At 49.9% G+C, this 14,222-nt stretch overlaps 1 protein-coding gene across 1 annotated transcript in view; it reads right to left on the bottom strand.

Moving 5' to 3' along the window:
* Nucleotides 1–5,033, bottom strand: part of LOC147709871 (uncharacterized) — a 45,888-nt gene extending 40,855 nt beyond the window's left edge. Inside the window, exon 1 of the mRNA XM_086928321.1 lies at nt 4,930–5,033. The gene's annotated coding sequence lies outside the window, so the exon portion shown is untranslated. The remainder of the gene's footprint in view (nt 1–4,929) is intronic.
* Between the last annotated feature and the right edge of the window lie 9,189 nt (nt 5,034–14,222).

Raw genomic sequence — 14,222 nt, 5'->3', positions numbered from 1 at the left:
TGGCCTGATCGGCCATTTTGAAAAGGTGTGTCGGAAGAAGGGGACGAAGTCCACCGTCAAGTGCGTCAAATCAGCCACCGCGGACATGAGTGGAGAGGAAGACCTGGACGAGGATGATTTGGTGCTGTGCATTGAGGACCAGGTACTGGAGGTGGCAGGGAAGCGAAGAGATAAGCCCCCCACGGACATGCTCATAGGGGGAGTGAAGGTACACGTGGCTGTCGATTCCGGATCCCCCTGGACCATCGTACAAAGATCCATATGGGAAGAAGACTTTGCACCAGTTGTGGGGCCAGACCTAATGCCTCCTGACATCAAACCCATCTCGTATACAGAGAATGCCATCCCCCTGGTGGGGTGCCGAGACTTCGCGTTCGAATTTAGAGGGAGGTCGGCCACGTGCACCCTGTATGTGGCGGAGAAGGGCCCATCGGTTCTGGGATGGAGAGACGCCGGGGATCTAGGTATCATACTCAACCCAGGAGGGAAAGAACAGATACTATTAACGGACGAGTGGCCCCTCACTAAAGATGAAGACTGGAAATCGGCATACCCCAAGGTCTTTGAGGGCACAGTTGGTAAACTGGACAAGTTCGTACACAAAATAGTCCTCAAGGAGGGAGCAGTACCAGTAGTGCACAAGGTCCGGAACATACCCATATCCACTAGCGGAGCGGTACAACAGGAACTGCTGAGGCTGGAGGAACAAGGCATCATAGAGCCGGTGGACAGTGCGGAGTGGCTATCGCCCTTGGTGGTGGTCAAGAAACCAAATGGTAAGGTCCGTCTCTGTGTGGACCTTCGTGAGCTCAATAAAAACCTCATCGTGGAGAGATTTCCACTTCCTAGAATCGAGGAGATGCTAGCGAGAACAAAAGGAGTCACCCACTTCTCCACCATAGATCTCACGTCAGCGTACTACCAAACAGAGCTGCATCCGTTGAGTAGGAAGTACACATCCTTCATTACGCCCTTTGGGTGCTACCAATTCCGGAGGATGCCCTTTGGTTTGGCATCCGCTGCAGCCGTATTTCAGAAGCTGATGCATAGGCTGTTTAAGGACATCTCAGGGGTGCAGTACTTCCAAGACGACATCCTGATGATGGGCTCCACCAAGGGAGATCACGACAAGAAGCTGCATAGGGTCCTAGGAGTGTTGCAAGGCAAAGGTTTAACGGCAGAATGGAGCAAATCTAAAATTGGGACTCACTCAGTGACATACCTAGGACACGAAATTGGGACACATGGCATCTCACCAAAGGAACAAAATGTGAAAGCAATCAGGAATGCCAAAGCTCCATGTACCAAGGAGGAAGTGCGGTCATTCCTCGGAATGGCCGAGTATTATAGCAAGTTTGTGAGACACTTTGCCACCAGAACATACAGAATGAGGCAACTGATCAGAGACAAGGCACAGTTTGATTGGGACGCAGAGGCACAATCTGAATTTGACGCAATAAAGGATTGCATCAGCCAAGCTGTCCCCCTACAAGGGTACGTCCCCACGGGCAAGACCATAGTGACAACGGATGCGAGCGACAAGGGCTTAGGGGCGGTCTTGGCACAGGAAAGGGAAGACGGATCCACGGAAACGATCAGCTTTGCGTCACGAGCGCTATCCCCGACGGAACAAAGGTACAGCGTCATAGAAAAGGAGATGCTGGCGGTCACTTGGGCCATGAACAAGTTTCGGCAGTTTATTTGGGGCACAAGATTCAAGCTTCAAACAGATCACAAGCCACTTATCAAAGTCTTGACGTCCGCAGGCCAGGATACTGCGACCCCAAGAATCGCTAAAATGACTTTAAAACTACTAGATTACACCTATGACGTGGAGTATCTGCCGGGAACGCAAAACAGGGTTGCTGATTACCTCAGCCGGGCTGCGGCCATGGAGGATGCGCCGGAGGAGGCCCCGGACAGGGAGGAGATGGTGGCCAGCATGGAGGACCATGAGATGACGATTAGTTGCCAGGAATGGGCGGCCGCCTATGAGCTGGATGTGGAGAAGGTGGAGGTAAAAAGACACCTCACATCAGGCTGGCCGGACAAAAAGAAGCTCGCAGAAGGAGTGCGGAGGTTCTATGACATGAGAGAGGAACTGTCCCTGAGTGATTCGGGAATTTTCTTGTACAGAGGTGAGAGGGTTGTGCCCCCAGAATCACTGATACCCAAGTTGTTGAAGCAACTGCATGAAGGACATTTAGGCATTGTAAAGACCAAAGCACGAGTCAAGCAGATGTATTGGTGGCCAGGCATGGATGCCCACATAGAGAGACAAGTGAGGGAGTGTGGGCAGTGCCAAGGAGCGGACAAGGTGCTACGACCACTCAGACCAGCATTGGGAAAGTTTGACACCCCACAAAGCCCCTGGGAGAACGTGGCCATAGACATACTGGGGCCCGTCCTGGACAGTAGAGGTGTGAACAAATATATATGCGTAGTGATAGACAAGTATTCCAAATGGCCTGAAGTAGACATACAAGAGTCCATGGATACGGACACGATCCTGAGATTTCTGACGTCAGTGTTTTTACGAGAGGGTATACCCAAATCTATTCTCAGTGACAATGGACCGCAATTTGTATCGGACAAGTGGGTTCGATTTATGAAGAGGAACAGGATTGAGGCAAAGCACACAGCAGTCTATCATCCTGCATGCAATGGCCAGGTGGAGCGGTTCAACCGTGTGCTAATGGGCTCCATACAGGCGGCCATATCACAAGGAAAAGACTGGGAGGCTGAAGTAATGAGTATGCTGTGGGCCTACCGGATCACCCCCACAGTAGTGGGGTACAGTCCGTTCCAAGTGCTAAGAGGACGTCATCCGTTCACCCGGGACAATGTAGTGTGGAGGGAGAAGACCATCACCAGCAAGTGGTCCCCAGCGGTGGTGCAGCACAACCTGGAGAAGGCCCAGAAGATCTATGCTGCACACTATGACAAGCGACGCAACACAAAGGTAACCGCGCTGGAAGAGGGAGAATGGGTCAGGGTCAAACTCCCTACCATACAAAAGAAAGGTGAAAGCAAGTTTAGCCAGCCCTTACAGGTCAAGGAAGTACGAGGCAGGGCGGCTCTCCTCAGCGACGGCAAGGTGTGGTCCCAAGACCGCATGGCCAGAGTCAACAAGATAATAGTGTGGCCCAAGTCCGAGGAGGAAGAGACACGGGTGGACTTCCAAGAAGCAAGACCCCAAACGGGGCACAGCGCAGAAGACCTGTTGGAAGGTGTAGGAGAAGACAATGAAGTGGACGCTCCCAACACAGAGTCTACCGACAGAGATGGTACACCGGCGGGTGTAGCACAGAGAGGAGAGTCGAGAGATGGTGAGAGATCACGAGGAGAGACTGAGGTGGAAGAGAACATGCCGGTAAGACACACCCGCAGTGGCAGGGCAGTTACAGTGCCCTCTTGATACAGAGACTTTGTAATGGATGGACACTAGTTACACGTTTGTCACCCCCTGGGTGCCCTACAGAGACATAGACTCATGAATCTTGGACACCTAGCCAGTTGGGGGGAATGTTATGTTGTTCATATTAAAAGGGGGAGATATGTGGTGTACGCTCTAGTCTATGAGCGTGTACGCGATGACGCGTCACGCCATAGACTGGAGCGGTAGGCGCGCGCATGCGCAGAGAGCAATGAGGAGAAGGCGCGAACGGGGAAAACAGCAGTTGGCGACCGGAGCTTGAGCTACATAGATGCTCGGCGCCCTAAGCTCAGTAAACCTTGCATAAATATAATAAACCAGTTCTGCATTCATATTGGCTCAGTGTGATGAGTGTGGGGGCGAGCAGAGGACTTTACACCCAGGACCTGCGGACCTTCAGGACACTTCTCAAGAGCCGGCTGTTCGAGCATTAGCAGTTCCCCCCCCCCCCCCTCATCTGCGCCTTGAGACCCTTGAGACGGGTGAGTGTCGCGCGCTACAAATGCTTCATTGATTGATTGATTGCACTGGATTAGAGACAAGGCCCTGGATAGGAGGGGTAAAAACAAAGCAAGTCTTGCTCTAGTGCAGACGGTCTCCTGAAATACAATTAGAACAGTCTTTATGGACCCAGCGCCCGCGGATATTACTTAAAACATTACACTTCGGCTTTGAACACTCGGCTGAAAACTGCAGGAAGTACAAACACAGCACTTCCGGGTGAAAATAATGCCACCAACAACTCACCTGCCGCAGATCACACGGCGCGCTCACCTCACCTGCCGCAGATAACAAGGCGCGCTCACCTCACCTGCCGCAGATCACACGGCGCGCTCACCTCACCTGCCGCAGATCACACGGCGCGCTCACTTCACAGGGTCTGTGTCTCCCACCCAACATCTCACCTGCAGCAGATCACACGGCGCGCTCACCTCACCTGCAGCAGATCACACGGCGCGCTCACCTCACCTGCCTCAGATCACACGGCGCGCTCACCTCACTGCAGCAGATCACACGGCGCGCTCACCTCACCTGCCGCAGATCACACGGCGCGCTCACCTGCAGCAGATCACACGGCGCGCTCACCTGCAGCAGATCACACGGCGCGCTCACCTCACCTGCCGCAGATCACACGGCGCGCTCACCTCACCTCACCTGCCGCAGATCACACGGCGCGCTCACCTCACCTGCCGCAGATCACACGGCGCGCTCACTTCACAGGGTCTGTGTCTCCCACCCAACATCTCACCTGCAGCAGATCACACGGCGCGCTCACCTCACCTGCAGCAGATCACACGGCGCGCTCACCTCACCTGCCGCAGATCACACGGCGCGCTCACCTCACTGCAGCAGATCACACGGCGCGCTCACCTCACTGCAGCAGATCACACGGCGCGCTCACCTCACCTGCCGCAGATCACACGGCGCGCTCACCTGCAGCAGATCACACGGCGCGCTCACCTGCAGCAGATCACACGGCGCGCTCACCTCACCTGCCGCAGATCACACGGCGCGCTCACCTCACGCAGCACTTCGGGGTGAAAAGAATTCTCCTGGTTTAGTCTGACATTCAGGACTTATGTGGTCGCTCCGCCATTGCCAGTGACGTTAGAAGCGCGTCATCCAGGGGGAGTGGTCAGGGGGAGGTGGGGCGGGGGTAGGGGCAGTCCTAAAAACACCCTCTAGTCACCCCCACCCGAGGGATAATTGATGTTGATGACTGTCTGTTATGCCCCTTGGTTTGCGCCCCTACCCCAAGGTAGGGGGACATGGCATGACCGGGGGCTTTACTGGACCCCCCTCCAGAGCAGACCCGGCCTGGAGCGGGCGGGGGAAGGGGAGTGAAGGCGGGGAAGGGACGGGCAGCGGGGCACTGGGTTCAGCCCAGTCATAAAGTTAATCACATGAATGTGTGAGGGGGGGGGGGGTAATTAACCCCTACAGAGGGAAGAGGAGGGACTGGGAGGGCTAGGGATGGAGGACATGCCATGCGAGGTGGGGAGCACCTGGATTGTGCCCCCCCCCCCCCCAGAAGGCCTGTGGGGGTGGCTCTCCAACCGCGGGGCCGTGGGAAGGGATCACTCAGCCCCCTCCGTAGTGTGCGTGGATACAGGCTCACAGCAGTGCTAAAGACCGGCTTTGTAGCGCCCAGAGGCTGCAGGCTGCGGCGCTGGGCGCCCGGTGGATACAGGCTCACAGCAGTGCTAAGGACGGGCTTTGTAGCGCTCCGAGGCTGCAGGCTGCGGCGCTGGGCGCCCGGTGGATACAGGCTCACAGCAGTGCTAAGGACGGGCTTTGTAGCGCCCAGAGGCTGCAGGCTGCGGCGCTGGGCGCCCGGTGGATACAGGCTCACAGCAGTGCTAAAGACCGGCTTTGTAGCGCCCAGAGGCTGCAGGCTGCGGCGCTGGGCGCCCGGTGGATACAGGCTCACAGCAGTGCTAAGGACGGGCTTTGTAGCGCTCCGAGGCTGCAGGCTGCGGCGCTGGGCGCCCGGTGGATACAGGCTCACAGCAGTGCTAAGGACGGGCTTTGTAGCGCCCAGAGGCTGCAGGCTGCGGCGCTGGGCGCCCGGTGGATACAGGCTCCCACTGTTGACTGGTGCTGAGCACGATAAACCCCTGGCGCAAGTGATAGTAGTAATAATCATTATTCGGTTAAAAATATTCCATAAAAGATGCAAATTCATACAGATTATGCTTATCCCACGTCAATCAATTATACGTTCAATTCCCTCAGACCTGCACATATCAGGGGTGTATACAATATTACAATCAATTGACTATATACCATAAAACCTATGTTAAAAGTACTAAAACTGTAAAACACGGTTGGATACAGCCAGTAGCATAGAAGGCCTTGTTCTAGCATTTCGAAATGGGGCGTGCAGAGGGTATTTTGGTGATGTGCATAGGAAAGTGCATGTATTGTTCATAAAAGATTATACTTAAATCTCCCAGACTTAGACCTAAACTCATAGGGACCATACTATTCTCTAAATGCAACAAATTAATTGAGTAACATAAGAGAAAAAACATATACTAGCATTACAAAATGGATATATAAGTACATACTTTGATAAAGTGCAACTAAAGTGCATCTGCTACAAATAGGAGCATGTGTTGTACTTGGTGCCTGCTGCCTTAATCCTGAGCGCTATATATCCACGTTTCCCTCTGTTATGATGCTGTCGCTGAGCCTATGCCTCTAGTGTGTTCCAAGAGCTATGTGCAAAACTTGCTACAAAACATGCGAAACAATGAAATAATAGCAAACAAGTATATAATGGTGGCGGCTAGTTCAATCGATCAATCAATTCTTTCTTTATTCGTCCTTCCAAAGACAGGACATAAAAGATACACATAGACATAAACATCATATAAAATCAATCACAGCAAATGCAAACTCATTTTCCATTTAAAAAGACTACAACAGCTCACAAATACAGTGCTTTTTCTTGAAACTAAAGTGGCAGTGCAAAGCACTTAGGTTCGTAAGTAGTAGCAGATTTCGCAGATGTGGACTAAAGTGACAGTACATTACGAGTGGGTTCTAATATTATCTAATAGTGGAACAAAGAGGAACAGCTGCAGCCATCAATAGCAACAAATATTATCAGAAAGTTCATGAATAATAAAATAGGGCCTAAAGCAAGTCAGTAAATCAGGTAAACATTTTAGCAGCAATACCAAAGCATTCCATGCAGAAAATTATAAAATACATTAAAATTAGAACAGCATACTCCTTCTCTTTGCTAAAATGCACATAAAAAGCTGCACAGAGCAAAACAGATATCGAGATCATTCAGTTGCTGAAAAAAGTATAAAACCGCTTTGTACTTAGAGAATTTGTGTCTGCGCAAGAGAGATATTAAGAATGTCCTGGTAAATGGAAGATAACATTGACAAAAAAATACAAAATGTAAAATGGTTTGGCTCGAATGTTCATCACAGGGGCAGACTATAATAGATTCTAAAGAATACTGTCCCAGGGGGAATCATATCAACCAACGAAGAGATCCGAGCCTGAATCTAGATAACAGACTCCTTTCATGAACATTATTTACATATGTTAGATACAGGGCAATGTAGGGAGGAGCTTGTATGAGGCAATAATCCCTGACCGTGGGTTTGGCTACTTCAGACAATTCCCTGGACAGATCTTTGGGTTTTCAAAAGCTCAACGAAACCCGCTGTTGATCCCCTTTAACAATCTGGTCTGGGTGCTCAAACACAGAGGGATGACCAAGTTTCATAAAACATGTTGTAATGTATGGGAGCGAGGGGATACAAAGGCCTCGGGTACGGTTTAGACAGTCTCTAATAATTGCCCAATCAAAATCATCTTCTTCATTTGTCCAGATGGAACACCAGGAGCCAAAGGTGCCCAATTTACAGTATCTTGGATATACTTGAGACCCAGCTCCAAATGGAGGGGACAATGCGGCGAAGAAGGGGGTACTCCTACGACTGTAATGCAAAATCTGTTCTCCTCCAGCTGCATAGCATGTACATCCCTAGATCCCCATACCATATGTTAAAATCGGAATACATTTTTGCTTATAAATCTCTAAAATAGGGGCTATGGGCTTTTTACCTATTGACATCGCAAGTGAATGAGTGGTACCAACTGCCGTGTAAATCTTGTTATTCTATTTTTATGCAGGTACGCCACATACAATCTTTACTGAAGTCAATCAATCAATCAATCAATCAAGGCATTTATGTAGCGCGCTACTCACCCGGAGGGTCTCAAGGCGCTAGGGGGGGGGGGAGTCCGCTACTGCTCGAACAGCCAGGTCTTGAGCTGTTTCCTGAAGGCAAGGTGGTCCTGGTTTAGGTGGAGGTGGGTCGGGAGGGAGTTCCAAGTCTTGGCGGCCAGGTAGGAGAAGGACCTTCCTCCTGTGGTGGCTCTTCGGATCCGGGGGACGGCGGCGAGGGCGTGGCTGGTCGATCGAAGCTGGCGTGTGGGAGCGTAGAAGTTGAGGCGGCTGTTGAGGTATGCTGGTCCTTGGTTGTGCAGGGCTTTGTGTGCGTGGGTGAGGAGACGGAAGGTTATTCTCTTTTTGACCGGGAGCCAGTGCAGATCTCTCAGGTGTCCGGAGATGTGGCTGCGATGGGGGATGTCCAGGATGAGTCGTACTGAGGCGTTCTGGATCCGCTGGAGTCTCTTCTGGAGTTTGGTGGTGGTTCCGGCGTAGAGGGAGTTGCCGTAGTCCAGTCGGCTGGTGACGAGGGCCTGGGTGACCGTCTTCCTGGTCTCGGTGGGGATCCACCGGAAGATCTTACCAGACCTAAATACGGGAAGGAGCTAACCCTTTCCAGCTTTTTACCCTCTATATTCAAGCTACAGGACTTAATGTTTTTGGAGCACAAATCAGGACAAAAGTCTTCTTATAGTTTGGCTCCAAACCCAAATCCTTCATAAAGTTAACATAGCTGGAAATGAGTATATTTAGATCGATCGCAGTCCTTGCCATAATGACTGCATCCTTCGCATAAAGGAGTGCTGGCACAGTCTTATTCTCCACCTGCGGCACATCTGCTCCAACCGTAACTAAAGTTTTCTCCAAATCATTTGTATAAAGGAGAAATAAGATCTGGACGAGAACGCATCCTTGGCATACCCCTTGCTTAATACCAAACTGTTCTGAATATTCACCAGCATTACCATAACTCACTGAGGGAGAGAGATCGTGGTGGAGGTGCCTCAGAAAGGAAACCAGATCGCGTTGACACCCATATTTACTATAATGTCCCACAACCTAGAGCTTGAGACATAGTCGAACGCGCTGGTTAAATCCATGAATGCTAGGTGAGTAGAGGTGCCCTTCACATATTTATATTTGGCAGAATAAGTGAAGATTAATGTGAGAAGGTGGCCTGATATGCAGTGCTCACTATTCTAGTGAACACTATGTATCAGTCCAGCAACCCTTATTGATGATTGGTTGTAAGTCAACCTTATAGACCAGCTATCCTAGTAGCGTGGATACGAGCAGTCTAAGGCTAAAGACTCGAGAGGGCGTGTTAAGCCAGCTGTTTACCACACATATACCCCTTGAACACCAAGTGAAAGGACACCACACAAGTGTTATGAAAATAAACAGGTATTTATTAAGATTCACAACAGCCCTGTACTCTTTATGAGGACAGGGTACTAAGCACAAACCAAAACTCTTACAAAAATACTTAAGTTAGCACAGTATATACAAATGCCCGAGGGGCACGGAAAACCATATACTTGAAAAGTGGAATGCGAAATTACTAGCAGGTAAGTACAGTACTAATAGCCTTTGGAATCGCTAGGACTTGACTATAGAATCGTTAGATTACTTCTAGGAGACCCAGGGGACTCGGGTGCAGTGTGTGCACTTTCACGGGTGATGCGGGACAAAGTCTATGGTAGCTAGGAATTGCAAAGTTAGTGTTCTCGGGCGAACCCGACCTGGTAGGAGGAAAACGAAAGTAGATTCTGACCCTTGGATAGTGAGGCTATGCTGGGGCACCAAAATGCCGAAGTTACCTAGCCCAGGGGCTGCAGCTGCATAGGACTCAAAAGACGTCGGGAATCCTCGTTGACGGACCAGGAGCCTGGAAGAAAGAAGTTGCTGGCAGGCGACCAGTGAAGAAAGTTCGGTGGATCCAAGCCTGGATCGATGGAAGATGACACCTGAAAGCAGAGGGGACCAAGTTCGAGACTACTAGCCAGTAGTCAGTGGGCACCAGGAGGGCACCGGATGGTAGCCACCTCGACTAGGTGAGTGGGTGACGCTGTGCTCGGAGATCTCACAGACCAGGAGGCGTTGTCGGCGACCAGGAAGGAGGATCGAGCTGTCCCACGAAGATAGAAGCTGTCGGCGTCGCTGGACCCAGGATTGGGCAACAAAGCCTTGGCAAATTCAAGCCCACGCGGTGGACCTAAAATGGCGTCTGGAGTGGACCAGGAGGGTCCCGGGTGCCTCTCTTCAAGAAGGAAGCAAGGGCCAGTCTGGAGCAACCAGACCAGCAGCAGTGATGTCGTCGGGCGTCGTTCAGAAGGCCACAAGCCAGCCGGCTAGTAGCCAAACAACGCGGTGCACAGCAAACAGCAGAAGGGCCCCACGCAGATCGTGGAGATGCAGGGAGGCTGACCTTGGGTGCTGGAGCTGCGCAGGGTCGGGGCTTCTCGGACCCCAAAGCACTCACCAGTGGAGGACACGGTGGGCTTGTTGTAAAGATGTCGTGCAGTCTTGGCGATCGTCGGTCCCTCGAGGTCTCGTCGCACTCACGGTTCTCAGCTTTGCTGTAGAGGTGAGTAGAGGTCAGAGGTGCCAGGGAAGCCGGGTCTCGTCGAGCTGGGTCGTCGGATTCGTGATGAAGGACTTGCAGCAGACCGCAGTGTTCTTTAGGATGGTGCCTGCGGATGCAGGGTGACTACTCCTTAGCCACAAGGGAGAATCTTGATGAAGAAATCTTGAAGTCCTTTCGCAGAAAGTCGTGTCTTGATTCCAAAGATGATCTAATTTTAACAGGGGGCCCGCTCCCATCTTTATACTAAAAAAGGGGGCCGACCCGGTGACTAGGTCCTGCCTATGGGTGGGACCAGGAGGGGGGTGGTTACACCCCTCTCCCCTGCCGGACTTCCCCAGGCCAGGGGCTGGTGTGCCCCTGGAACTGGTTCTGACTGGCCTATGCGTAGTGAGCACCGGGGTGCCACTCAGCAGTCACCTTCCTGAAAAGCCCTGCCTACCCAGGATACACAAAACCATGTCTGGGACGGTGCTAGCACCGCCCCTGACAGGAAACCCTTTGTCCAGGCTCCCCTCGCTGGAAGGACTCCCAGCTGCAGGGGGTCAGACTCGTGTCTGTGGTGGCAGCATCCATTTTGTGGAGCTGAGGCTTTAGTTAACTTTAACCGGGGTTCACAGTTACATACATGTCGTGTCCCTCTAGAAGGGTGGAATGCTAACCCCGTCGCCAGAATTGGCGAGGGGTTAGTATTCCAATTCGTATGACACCTTACTCGACATGTTTTGATAAAGCAATACCAAAGTTAGCATTTAACCGCGAGGATTATAATGCACTTAAGAGTATATGGTATGCGATATCATGGAACAGCTATTAGGACTTGGTTCCGTAAGCTGCAGACGGGCTCAGCTCATGCCAGAGCACCATCTCACACGATTCCACGCACTCTGCCTTCAGGATTGTCAAGGCCTGCCATAGGAGTGACTGATAGGAATCCGTGTGTCCATTTTAGGGTTAGGTATAGGTATACTACACCTACAGCAAAGGGTGATTACACGACTTTGCCCCAGCTGTCATGCAGCCAGTTGTGTCAAATTTAGGAGGCCAGCCAGGGGTGGCATAACACATGCTGCAGCCCCTGGCAGCCCTGGGTACACCCATGCCCTGAGTTACAGGGTCTGATAGGGTGGCCCAGTACCAATTGGAAATGTACCTAGGGTACATGGAATCCATTTTAAAGAGAGAGCAGTAGGCCTGGGGTCCTGATTGGCAGGATCCCAGGTCGACTATGTCAAAAACCAGCTAAAACACAGGGCAAAAAGTTGGGGGCAACCATAGTCAGGAGGTACCTTCCTACAATTAAGACATTGTTCGATCGTGCCTAGACCTTTCCTAAACCCAAACTGGGTTGTAGCCAGAATATGGTTTTCAATAATCCAGACCAGGAGGCAGTTTAGTACGACTCGCCCAATAACTTTAACAGAAGAGTACAAAAGAGATATTGGACGATAGCTTTTGGGATCATTCACATCACCCTTTTTAAAAACAGGCACTATCAAAGAGGTACTCCAGGAATTTGGGACACCCTCACCGCAAACTGAGTTAAAAACAGCGGTACGTACCGGGGACCAAAATGCGGGATCTTCCTTAAATAAATCGAGAAGAATTCCTTCTGGGCCTGGTGCCTTCCTCTCTTTTAAGTTATCTAATGCTTTATGTACTTCCCATACATTAAAAACAAGGATTTGACAAGTTGAATTCAGCTGTAATGGGGAATTCTCTGCGCTGGTCCTGAAGGCTTCTGAATTTGTGGAGAATCGCGGTAACAAGGATATTTGACCAGAATACAAGAGTGGGCGCATTAACCGCTCTGTTATACTCTCACTTGTAGAGACCGGTCGTCCCCCCCAGCGGCCGTACAGATCACGGGACCAGCGCTGGCACTGAATACAGCCCCGAAAAACCAAGCGGGAAAATCTGCAAACACGTTGCTATCAGGGACAACCCGCGTCTTGTGAACATCCCAAGGGAACTGCATATTTGGGGTCCATCATACACTTGACCTCCACCATAGATAAAAATTGATGGTTGTATTGGATAAGTGTCTTCGACGGGTGATTTTCCCAACCCCAGTCAACTCCAAAAAAACGTAGAGTTATTTGTCCTGATGATAACTCCGCGAATGGTGTGAGTTCGAAACGCGTAGACAACTTTTGGCCATCTAAAAAGGAGGAATAGTAAAACTTTCGTGAAAAAGTCTTACCATTTAAAAAAAATTCTGTATATGGCTTACTGTGAATATTTTGATTCCAGATTTTGTGTAAATATATGATGATATATATGGATGTGAATGAGTGAGGGTATGAATTTTTAGGAATAGTTTGTGTTAATTGTGACATTGTTGATATTGTACAAAAGAGTTTTGTGAATATTGTATATACATATATATGTTGAGGTCTTGTAATGTTTAACAAATTGGTAAAATAATAACCAATAATCCTTGAAAAAGAAAAATTAAAAATAAAAAGATTCATTTTTGACATCAGTATGGCATTTTACCATAGTGAAGAATTCTTATGGTTTGGTGATTTATAAGGGAGAATTGTGACAGTATTGGCACTCTGTTGTTCATTGGTATTTCGTGGCTCAGCCTTACTGTTGGGGGCCCAGACCCAGTGGTGGATTTTGTTTCTTTTCTTAATAACAAGCTCATACAGCTTCCTATTTTCTCTTATCACTAGTGGGTCTCTAGGGTTTTGTTTTAAAGCCCTACGTACGGTATTATTAGCCTCTCTGCAATCCTTGTCGAACCAGGAATGCGCTTGATTACAGGACTGGGACATAGGTTTAGAAAGTAGATGTTTGACTTTGTCTAACAGAATTGCAAAACCATGTAAGATGCGAGCAGGCTCACGTGGTATACAATTACAGCTAGACACCAGGGCAGAACTAAAGGAAATTATCTGCAACATAATACTATTCATGTTTGCTGAACACCAGACCACCCTGCGCCCAGCATCTTTAGTGGATAATGACCGAATGGATAAAGGCTTGGTCTTCGGTCCCCTGGATATATATATAAAGGTGGCAACTAGTTATTTTCCCACCACCTTCCTTAATCTAAGAGGCGATGCGATGAACTTATAGATCATGTCCGTTTGTAATAACTGTGGAAGGCCCGGAGGACCTAGACGGTTGTTCTAGCTTTGGCCCATTCTCGGAAGAGGAAGTGGGCTAAGTTATGCTACAAATCACATCAGGCTCCCCCCTGGACCCCTGTCCCCACCATGTCTTCTCGCAACTCATCCCAATAATTTGCCCAGCAGTGACCCAATTACTGAACCACTCGCTGAAAACCGCGGAATTCCCAATCAGCTGGAAAAACGCCACAGTTACCCCTCTGCTAAAAAAAACAGGTCTAGACATCAATAACCTAGCCAATTATAGACCTATATCTCAGCTACCCTATTTATCTAAAGTATTAGAAAAATTGGTTAATAAGCAACTGACCAGCTTTCTTGAAACAAACAACCTATTAGATATTTCACAAACGGGTTTCA

This window comes from Lissotriton vulgaris, chromosome 6 (genome assembly GCF_964263255.1).
Source record: "Lissotriton vulgaris chromosome 6, aLisVul1.2, whole genome shotgun sequence".
Taxonomy (NCBI): domain Eukaryota; kingdom Metazoa; phylum Chordata; class Amphibia; order Caudata; family Salamandridae; genus Lissotriton; species Lissotriton vulgaris.
The sequence above is the reverse complement of the archived record's forward strand: the minus strand, read 5'-3'. Positions and strand labels throughout refer to the sequence as shown.